Below are 12046 nucleotides of genomic sequence, written 5' to 3' on the forward strand. Positions count from 1 at the left end.
AGGAACTTTCCTCTAGCGGTAGGTTAAAGTTTACTTGTACATTTTCTCTTTTAAGCTCAGCTTAAGTGGTCTGAGGCTAGTGGAAAAGAGGAATGAGAAAGTACCATGCATATTTCTATGTGTCAGGCACTATAATGAATGTTCCCTGTATATTTTCATATTTATCTGCCATAATTTGTGAGCATGTTTATTAGTCCCATTTTATAGATGAGAAAAATAAAATGTAGACAGAATACTTTTTTTTAAGAGGCTTAATTAACAGAAAAACAGACTGTGTTGCCCAAGTCAGCCTGGTTCCAAAGATGTTTCTTTTCTGCTCTGTCATGCCTGGCATATTCGCTTAGGTTGGTAGTTCCTCCAGAGCTTTGCATTTATTTATTTCAGGAAAATCTCTTAAAAACAAGGTAGAAGGTATAAGAAGAAAGGGGAAATGCATTCCTAAACAGGGTTTTAGGAAGTAAATTTACTTCCTTCTGAAAAGCGAACTGAAAAACCCAGAACTTGGTAGCTTTGGAGTTTATCTGGTGAAGATTGACTCCACTGCAGCTCCTGGGCAGCACTACTGGATTTAAGAGGCTTCTGGAGTCTTTTTGTTGTTGTTGTTGTTGTTGTTTTTAAGATTTTATTTACTTATTTGACAGAGATCACAAGTAGGCAGAGAAGCAGGCGGGGCGGGAGGGAAGCAGGCTCCCCGCTGAGCCGAGAGCCTAGTGGGTCTTGATCCCAGGACCCTGAGATCATGACCTGAGTCAAAGGCAGAGGCTCAATGCACTGAGCCACCCAGGCGCCCCAGGAGTGTGTTTTTAAGGTAAGATTTCATTATCCTGAAGAATAAATGGGTAGTTGACTGGAACGGAACCAGAGAGAACTCTTAGTAGATACGCTTTTGCGGTGGTGATGGTGGCGTAGAAACCTTGGGAATTTGGACTGTGCCAGAAGGCTGGACGTATACTCACAATAACATAAACACCAGGAAGACCGGTGCCCTGGGGCCGAAAGCAATGAGGAAAAGTTCTGTCACAGGGTGAACTCACAAGGAAGCCATTGTGTACAAGGTACAAGCGTGGAGCATAGCTTCTCTGGGCATCCTGGAAGCTGTGGGTCTCTTGACTAAATACATACGCTTGAGAAGTAGTCTGAGCACTGTCCACATTTATGCATGCGGAGGCACGTGGAAGGTGGAAAAGAAAGCAGTTTGTGAATCACTCCAGGAATCTCATCTGATTAAACTATTTAGATAGGTCTTGAATTCTAGCAAATTTGAAGGGGGCCAAAGTGCTTCACTAGGGAACACACACACACACACACACACACACACACCACTCTTTTTCTTCCATCTTAGAGGATTTTGCTTTCTAACTCTCAATTTTCTGTGGAAAAAGAATGAAGGAATTTAGCCAACTTCTATTGAAAAAAAAAAGAAACAAACCATTGTTCACCTCTGTTTTGTCCTTGCTGCCTAACTGGGCTGTTTATGAGGAGGTAGGAATACAGAGACAAGGAGCCAAAAATGGTCAGGTCACTTTCTTTAGAATGTACTGCCTATTGTTATGGCTTTTTAATTTTAATTCTTCAAAAAGCCACTGTATTACTGAATGCACTAAATTGGTTATTTTGATATTTCCTTGTCCAAGCAAGCTGAAGCAATCTCATTTCTCATTATAGCTTTAAAGATTTCACATATTTCCCCTGTCTATCTACTTTTCATTTGTTACAGGAAACCCACAAAGAATAATTGAAGTTTTTATGGCAATATTTAAGGGTAATTGTTTTTAGGACTGTGTATATTCAGACTGTTTTTCAGGCTACAATGAAAGATGCGGGCAGCAGCCCTGTTTTCTGTACCCAGCCCACAGTTTCACATAAGTGACTATACCTCTAAGTAGAAGAAAGCAGAAAAGAATAAAATTAATAGCCACATTTACTGAGTGCCTTTTTTTCCATGGTATTGGACCCAGGAAACACTGTGTGTGGATTTATGATACGTAATGTAGCCAAGAACAACTCAACATTACAGTTGAATATGTTTAATCTGTAGGAGTAAATACTTTATTTCCAGAGTAAGGAAACAAAATTTAATATTTAAGCAGTTTTCCTCAAGACACAATAATTACTCTTATTGTGAGAGGAAGAAAATTTCCTTCCAGAAAATCATAAAGTAAATGGCATAGTCACGCTTTAGGAAGCCATCGGCTTCCTCTTGCCTCTCTCCCTGCAGCTCTTTGGTCTTAACTAGCGGCAGACCCATTGTTCAAAGGACATAAAGCAGAAAGCAACATAAATGCTGTTTCCATTTCCTTGTGATAAAGGAACGTTGGGTGTCTGATGTCTTGTTTGGAAAAATATAAATCTTGTCTGTGGATCCATCTAGATCTTGGACTTGGTGAATGACTAGGGAACATGATACGTTTCCATGACTCAACTGAGCTTCTTTCAAAATGTTACAGATGATGTGGGCACCTGGTTCATTTACTGCAGAAATACTGACATGGAACTGCAAATAAATCCTGGAAAACCAAACAAGAACTTGTTTGAGAACACAGGAGCGCACAGGGCATTCTGGATCACTCAAAGCCAGGATCACACACATAGGCCCTAAGGTCTGTGAGTTAAGAAAAGGAGTTTGCGAAGCATCCCTACTGTGTCCCTTCTTGCTACCTTTAGCTCTAGACCCTATTCTTCGAAGCTTCAATTAGCTGAGAACCTTAGGGAAACCTGAGAGAAATCATGTATCTATGTATATTATGACTGAATACTTCCAGATTTTTCTTTCCCTGATAGGAAGTTAGGCTTCAAAGTCTTGATCTTTATAAGTGGAGAACAACCACCATATAGACTTGTTTATCATCCTTTCAGCAATTCAGAAATGAAATATTATTCACTGACAAAGAAGTAGTTAGTGCATTAAGTCTGGATCTGGGCTGACCATCAGGCTTGCCTTGCAGGTTATATATGCTTTCATCTTTGCAAGACTTTGTGCAGGCAGGTGCAAGAGAGGGTAAACTCAGGAAAACACAGAAGTGGAATCAATGGTGACATTTTTAATTGTGACTATAAATTTGCTGGGTGGGTGGGGATTGGAGTTCAAGATTGGAAAAGTCACTACAGAAAGGGAGATCAGTATTTGCAAATAAATTCAAGTATGTTTGGGAAATTGTCAGTAGATCAGTTTGGCTACGATATTGCATTTATGGACAGCAATGGCAGAAACTGTAGCTCAAGATCTATGTGAGATGCATGTAATACTCCATAGCCATTGAATACATGACAATAATGGGTCGGTGGGGACAAGGTAATATTGTCTTTCCCCAGCTGGCCACACTGTGTCTTCCACCATGTTCATTTCATTACTCTTATTCAATAGAGTCAAGTTCAGAGTGGATGGACAGAGAAGCACAGAATCTTTGGAGTTAAGAATCTTCATCATTACAGGGCTAAGGGCATGAGCAAAAACAGAATTCATGGAAGCTATCTGTGCTCTGAATCATTGTTTGTAAACTGAACAAATTTAATTGAAGTACTACAAACAGAGTCTAAGAGAAGAAGAGGAGTGTTTAACGTCATATACAAAGACCCGGAACACTGGCTTCCATTTAGTCTCCAGAAACTCACAAAGAAAACCCACTCCCAATCAACTCAAAAAGAAAGCCATATAAAATACAAATCATAAGTTTTTATGAGCCCATCGAGAGATGAGGCCACAGGGCAACCTCATAACCTGAATGGAGAAGGAAGACAAGCTCTTCTAAGCACCTAAACTGTATCATCTGTGGTAGATCATGAGGAAAAGACCTGACCGCCATAACTGTGAATATGGAGAATCAAAATTTTAACAAACCATTAAGATATAAATATATATTAGTGTATCAGTCTAGAATAGTTGGGAGGCTGTAGACACAAGGGAAGTTCATACTTACTCCTGAAAACCACTAATTTTTTCTCTCTTTCTATGAGTTTATTTCTTTTAGATTCCACATATACATGACGTCATACACTCTTTGTATTTCTCTGTCTGACTTATTTCACTTTGCAAAATACCCCTGTTTCATCCATGTTGTCACAAAGGACAGGATTTCTTCTTTTATAGCTGAAATAATAGCTCATTCTCTAAATATATGTCACCTTTTCTTTGTCCGTTCATTTGTCAGTGGACATTTAGGTTGTTTCAATGTCTTGGCTATTGTAAATAATGCTACAGTGAACACATGGATGTGACTGTCTCTTCAAGACAGTAATTTTGTTTCCTTTAGATATATACGCAAAGGTGAAACTGATGGGTCATAGGATAGTTCTACTTTTAATCTTTTGAAGAACCTCCATATCGGTTGGCAGAGTGGCTGTACCAGTTTGCATTCTGACCAACAGTGCATGAGCGTTCCTTTTCCTCCACATCCTCACCAGTACTTGTTACCCTTTGTCATTTTGGTTATAGCCATTCTAACAGTTATGAGGCAACATCTTGTTAGGGGTTTAATGTGCATTTCCTTGATGATTAACGATATTTGCACCTTTTCACATGCTTGTCAGACATTTGAGTACCTTCCTTGGCAAAATGTATATTCAGGATCTTTGTCCATTTTTAAATTGGATTATCATGGGTTTTTTTCCATTTGTATTTTGTTTTGTTTTGTTTTTTTTGCTTTTGAGTTGTATGAGTCCTTTATATACTTTGGCTATTAACCCCTTATTAGATATATGGCTTGCAAATATTTTCTCCCATTCTGTAGGCTGCCTTTTCATTTTGCTGATTTTTTTTTTCTGTGCATAAACTTTTTAGTTTGACAATTCCCACTTCTTTATTTTTGCTTTTGTTGCTTATGTTTTGGGTACCATATTCATAAAATCATTGCCAAAATCAATGTCAAGGAGCTTTTTCCCTATATTTTTCTCTAGGGGTTTTGGTTTCAGGTCACACATTTAAGTCTGTAGTGCATTTCTGGCTAATTTCTATGAATATGCATGTGTGTATGTGTGTTTGTGTTTAAGAGAGAGTGTGAGTGGGGTGGAGAAGAGCAGAGGGAGAGGGAGAGAGAGAATCTTAAGCAAACTCCACGCCCAGTGCAGAGCCTGATGCAGAGCTCTATCTCAGGACCCTAAGACCATGACCCAAGTCAAAATCAAGAGTCGGATGCTTAGCTGACTGAACTCTTCAGGCACCCCAATTTTTGTGAGTGGTGTATGCTAGTGGTCCCATTTCATTCTTTTGCATGTGAAAATTTGATTTTCCTAGTACCATTTATTGAAAAGAGCATCTTTCCCCATTGAATATTCCTAGTTCCTCTCTCAAATATTTAGTTCATCACATATGCAAGGGTTTATTGTTGGTCTCTTGATTTTGTCCCACATGTGTGTGTATTTGTATATTTGTTCTTTTTTTCCTCAGGGTTGCTTTGGCCATTGGGGGGTCTTTTGTGGTTCCACACAAGTTTTTTGTATACACTGCTTTTTTTCTATTTTAATAAAAAATGCCCTTGGAATCTTGATAGGGATTGCATTGAATCTATATATAGTTTTAGGTATTATATATATAACCAATCTATAGATTGGGTACTATGAACATTTTAACAATATGAATTCTTCTCTATGAACAAAGGATATATTTCCATTTATTTGTGTCTTATTTATCACTTTCATCAGAGTCATAGATTTCAGTGTATAGATCATTCACCTCCTTAGTTAAATTTATTTCTAAGTATTTTATTGTTTTTGAGGCTTTTACAAATGGTGTTATTTTATTTCCTTTTTGTATAATTTGTTGCTAGTGTATAGAAATGAAACTGGGCTTTGTATATTGACACCATACCCTACAACTTTATGTCTTTTTTTCTTGCCTGATTGTTCTGGTTAAGACTCTTAGCTCTGTGTTGAAAAAGAGTGGTGAGAGTGGATATCTTTGTCTTGTTCTTGATATTAGAGTAAAAGCTCTCAGCCTTTCACTATTAAGTATGACATTAGCCTTGGGCTTGTCACATATGGTCTTTATTATGTTGGGATATGTTCCTTCTATAACCAACTTGTAGAGACTTTTTATTACAAATGATGTTGAATTTTGTGAAATGATTTTCTGCATCTATTAGGATGATTATATGATCTTAACTTTCCATTCTATTAATGTGATACAGCACATTTACTGACTTAGGTATGCTACCATAAAACTTTGAAAAATAGGGGCACCTGGGTGGCTCAGTGGGTTAAAGCCTCTGCCTTCGGCTCAGGTTGTCATCTCACAGTCCTGGGATAGAGCCCCATTTCAGGCTTTCTGTTAAGCAGGGAGCATGCTTCCCTTCCTCTCTCTTCTGCCTGCCTCTGCCTACTTGTGATCTCTGTCTGTCAAATAAGTAAATAAAATCTTAAAAAAAAAATACTTTGAAAAATAAATAAGGAAAATTTAAAAATAAAGTTTTTCAAAAGGAGTACTTAAATTTATGTAGGGATAGATTGCATTTCCAGTGTAAACTCCTACCATGTTTTGGACAAATGCAAGACAATACAGTTCCAAAGTTATCCGGAGAAATATATACACAAGAATAGCCAAGGAATTTGGCTTACCAGATTTTGACATATTTTGTAAAGAAATAACTAAAGAATATGAAACTTATGCAAGAATAAAGAGTTCCTTTAACAAACACAGAAGTCCAGGAATATATTATATATTTATTATGTTAATATGAATATTAATATATTAATTATATAAAACATTGTAAGTTAAAGTAAAAGTGACATTTCAAAGCAGTAATGGAAAGGTAAATTATTCAACAAATGCTACTGTGATGTTTGTTTATTTTGGGGAAAAATACGACTCTCTGTGAACTCACAATATAAAATGCACGTAAATTAGATTTCCTTTCTCCACAATGAAACCGTAACTGAAAATAAGAAAATTAACACCCATATCTGGATGGATGCAGTATATTTGCAAGGTGAGTGTCTAATATTAGCAATATATTAATTAAAAATACAAGTAATTGGAGTGCCTGGGTGGCTCAGTGGGTTAAAGCCTCTGCCTTCAGCTCGGGTCATGATCTCAGGGTCCTGGGACCAAGCCCCGCATCGGGCTCTCTACTTGGCAGGGAGCCTGCTTCCTCCTCTCTCTCTGCCTGCCTCTCTAACTACTTGTGATCTCTGTCAAATAAATAAATAAAATATTTTAAAAATATACAAGTAATAGCAGTGCTTGGGTAGCTCAGTCAGTTCATTGTCAGACTCTTGATTTTGGCGCAGGTCATGATCTCAGGATCATGATATCAAGCCTCACACTGGGCTCTATGCTCAGTGTGGAGTCAGCTTGAGATTCTCGTCTCCCTCTCCTTCTACCTCTCCCCCTGCTAGTGCTCTAAATTAATTAATTAATTAAAAAACACAAGTAATAGGGAAAAATGAGTAAAATGACTATCCAGATTAACTTGGAAAAGTTAACTCTAACTTGTCTTATATAGGCAAAACAACAAAACAAAAAAAACAAAAAGCCAATAAACTTAAGATATTAAGATAATCAAATTTATTAACATATTCACATTTATTAGATATCAAATAAAACCAAACTATACCAGTGAACTAAAAGTTTGCTACTACCAAAACAACATTGTTTTTAAATTGTAAACCCTCCACTTGTCAAACAAGTGATAGAAAGTGCCCTCCTATATTTTAATGAAAAGGGTATAAATTGGTTCTGCCTTTCAAGAAAGCAAATTAGGGGAATATATCATAAGAAGTAATGTTCACACCTCTTGACCTTGTAATTCTATGTCTATGGATTTATTCTAATGAAATATAGCCAGAGATGTTTACCAGGCTTTATGTATGATGACTTTTATCATATCAGTGTCATTTATAACTAATGAGAAAACAACCCAATACTAAGGGATTAGTTAAATAAATACTTGTATGGCAGTGCCATGGACTATTGCTTTTATAATAATTAAAATCTTGCTTTTATAGAATAATTAATGACTCAGAATGTTTAAGGTATAAACGTCTTTGATAATATATACACATGTAAGGAAAGTATACTAAAATAGCCATGATTATTTTTAAGCAGAGAGTTGGAATTTTAAATACTTTTTTGTTAATTTTGTATATATTTTAACTTTTCACATAATTGTCTATATTTAATTTTCCAATTCCCCTCCATCCCTTCTAACTTAAATCCACTCCAATTAGGCTTTTGCCCATAGGAAACTCTTGATAAGTCCAACAATGATGCCTTTGTTGCTAAATCTAATGGCCATATTCAGTTCTTACCTTCACTTGAACACTACAGCCTTTGACCTGGTCGATTCCTCCCTCTTCTTTGATAGACTTTCTCCACTTGGCTTGTAGGACACCACCTTCTAAAGTCACTCTCCCCAGCCTCCTTGCTGATCCTGCTTTTCTCCCTGAAGGACCCACAGCTCAGTTCTGTCTTTTCCCAGTTCATTCACACTAATACCCTTGGCAAATTTACGCAGTCCTGTAACTTTCAATAACCATCTTCAAGCCCAAATGTATACCTCCAGCCTGGACAAGTGTCCTCCATGTCACAATCGTATATCCAACTGTTAAAATCCATATAACTACTTTAATATCAAATCGTGGACATATCAGAACAACAAATCTAAAACTGGATTCCTGGTATTATCTCCCCAAAGGCTGCTTTTCCCACATTTTATTCTCCTTTATTCTTTTTTTCTCACCTTTGACCTCTAATCTCACAGAATAGATCCAGCTGACTCTATCCTAACATATATCAAAAATCCAACTGTGTCTCATCTAGACATTTGTTTCCTGAATAACTATAATCTCCCACTAACTAATGCCTCTGACTCTTCCACTGCTGAAGGATCTGTTATCAACCCAGCCATCAGACTGCTCTTTGGAAATGTAAGGTGAATCATCTTACATTTCTGACCTATAAAATGTTACCTGTTTCATTAAGTAAAAGGAAAGGCTTTACAGAGCCAAACAAGTCCGTGTATGATCTCCATACTTCATCCTCACCCCCAGCATTTCCCTGAGTTCATCTCAATTCTGTCTCTCTCACTCGTTCTGCTCCATTGTACACCGGCCTCTTGCTGTTCATGAGATATGCAAGGCATGCTCCTACCTCAGGACCTTTGCACTTACTGCTACTCTCTGCCTAAATACTCTTCTCTAGATAACTTATAGTTAGCTCTCCCTCTTTTTTTTTTAAAAGGCTTTTATTTATTTATTTGACAGAGAGAGACACAACAAGAGAGGGAACACACCAGGGGGAGTGGGAGAGGGAGAAGCCGGCTTCCTGCCAAACAAGGAGCCCAATGCAGGGCTGGATCCCAGGACCCTGGGATCATGACCTGAACAGAAGGCAGATGCTAAATCACTGAGCCACCCAGATGCCCCAACTCTCCCTCTTTTATTAAGATTTTATTTAAATTTTATCTTCTCAAATGGTTACCTTGAAAACTCAATTTCAAAGCAGAACCTGAGGGGCAGGGAGCAAAGGGTGGGCAAAATGAGCAAAAGAGAATGGGAGATACAGGCTTCCAATTATGCAATGAATAAGTCATGGTGATAAAAGATAGAGAGTAGGAAATATAGTCAATGGAATTATAATAACATTGTATAGTGACAGATGGTAGCTACCCATGTAGTGAATATAGTGTAACACACAGAGTTGTGGAATCATTATGCTGCACACCTGAATGAACATAATTTGTGTCAACTATACTTTAGTTTAAAAGATAATAAATAAAATATAAACAAAACCTGCCTCCCAACTCCAATACCCTGATCCCTTTTAATCCTCACTAGTTGTCCCCTATAACTTGGGTAAATATTACCATGCTTAGATCCAATAAGAGAGGGCCCTGACCTAGACTCCACATTTAGAAGACACTATCCTAGCCCTTCTCCACTGAGTCTTCTTCATGGGCCAAGGAGCATTCCCACGTAGAAGCATAGGCTTTCCTTCCCTGGACCGAGATCCAAATAGCAAGCATCCTGTAAGATCTTCTTCCCTGTGCATGTGCCCTCAGGATATCCCATGACATTAGTATATGGGAGTTTGGGTGACAAGTGGCCAAGGAGAAGCTGCTGAGGAAGTCACCTGAATAGAGTTTGGAAAAAGTAGATCAGAGTGTGATGTAGGTGTGCATAAAGCTCTTTGCATGCGAGGTGAAACAGGGCTGGGATGAAAAGGTGACCGAGCCATTTGCTTCAACTCTCTTGACTTCGAACTCTGAAATGTCTGAGAATCATAAATCAGCTTTTGGAAAACAGATATGTTGGGCAGCAGGTCTGCAATCCATGCATTCCCTTTACAAAGTTCTGGCGAGAAAATTCTTGGTGAAAAAAAAGGAGGTTGGCTTATTCCACAACTCACAGCTATGATTGGCTTTCATTTGAGCTTTCTTTTTTCTTTTCTGCTAAGCTGATGGCAGTAGTCAAATATATTCACAGATCTGTTTTTGACAAGGGAGGCATTGTCATTTGCTGCTCTCGAGAATATAAAACTTTTCTGGAAGACAATTTGACAATATATATCAAAAGTGATGGAAATGAGTATATTTTACCCTGAAATACCACTTCTAAAAATGTACATTTAGAATAAGTAGACCCCAATGGATCATCTTTGTTTGGCAAATATTAAAAATTACATCATCTAGTATTTGATCTATATTGAGGGCCTCCTTTCCTGTTCCTTTATGGGAAAGCAAGTTTACTTTTTGCAAGTTTTCTTCAATGATGACTCATGAATGTTGAGTGTTGTTTCCTTGGCCATGCAGATTTCTACTGGCAACAAGGACCTCTCAATCCTATTATTACTTTAAAGGAATTTCACTAGATCTAAGATTTTAGGCATAGGTTTAACTGCCAAAGTGTTCCCCAAATGAGAGAGTTCTCCCTTGCAAAATGGACCTAAGTTCTAGACCTGGGTATGGCTGTATGATTCTGCACAAGTCACCTTAAAATTCAGAACTCTAAGTCCTTCCTCTGTCATGTGAGGGGATTAGACTAAATATTCTTTAGGGTTTATTCTAGCTCCAGTTTTTATTAATTTGTTCCAGGCTGTAGGATACAGCTAAGAACAGCAGGAAAGTTTACATCATAATCTTTTTTTTTTTTTTTTTAAACTGGAAATTTGTAGGGGCGCCTGGGTGGCTCAGTGGGTTAAAGCCTCTGCCTTCAGCTCAGGTCATGATCTCAGGGTCCTGGGATCGAGCCCCGCATCGGGCTCTCTGCTCAGCGGGGAGCCTGCTTCCTCCTCTCTCTCTGCCTGCCTCTCTGCCTACTTGTGATCTGTCTGTCAAATTAATAAAATCTTTAAAAATAAAATAAATAAACTGGAAATTTGTACCTCTTAACCCCCTCAATTGCTTCACTTCAATCCTATCCACCTCCCCTTTGGCAACCACCAGTTTGTTTTAAAAAATTAACTGTTTGGGTGTTTTGTTTGTTTGGAATATATTTGTAATCTTGGGAGCCTGACCAAGAGAGTCTGGTTGGCAAGAGTCATGCCCAGCGGTAACCAGAGCAGGGCAGAAAGTATTAACAGCACCTGCAGGAAGGCAGGCCTGGGTGATTGACATTCCACTTGACAAAGAAAAGGGTTGGTCCCCCAGTTAGGATGACTCTAAACTACAGGATAGGGGTGCTCTTTAACTCTAGTGGAAGAGTTTGGCCTCTAAGAAAAGATTATCAGCCTGGGATTCATCCATTGTGGTGCTCGCTCCCCTCATAATTTGACTTTACTCTCAAAATGTCTCCCATATGCATCCACTCATCTCCACGTGCCCTGTGACTCCCTTACTCCAAGTCACCAACTTCTGCAACGTCTCTTTATCTAATTGTTGCCCAACTTCTGTTCATTTACCACACAGAAGCCAGAACAATTTTATTGCAATTAGATTATAGAACTCTTAAATGGCTTCTTACCACTTTAAGAATTCAAATCAAACCCTATTTGTGGGGTATAAATCCCACCATCAGGGTCCAGCCCAACTTTGCAAACACATCTCTTTTCTCTAGAGTCTACACACCACTATATCCCAGCAGGGATTTAGATACACTGAATTTCTTTGTGTTTTTC

The 12046-nt window shown here is 38.2% G+C and overlaps 1 protein-coding gene across 1 annotated transcript in view; it reads left to right on the plus strand.

Annotated features, from left to right (window-relative positions):
* Positions 1-536: 536 nt before the first annotated feature.
* LOC309855380 (uncharacterized protein) overlaps positions 537-12046 on the plus strand; it is a 96820-nt gene continuing 85310 nt past the window's right edge. The window contains exon 1 of the mRNA XM_082715631.1: positions 537-808. The gene's annotated coding sequence lies outside the window, so the exon portion shown is untranslated. The remainder of the gene's footprint in view (positions 809-12046) is intronic.

Source organism: Mustela nivalis, assembly GCF_964662115.1.
Source record: "Mustela nivalis genome assembly, chromosome: 20".
NCBI lineage: Eukaryota > Metazoa > Chordata > Mammalia > Carnivora > Mustelidae > Mustela > Mustela nivalis.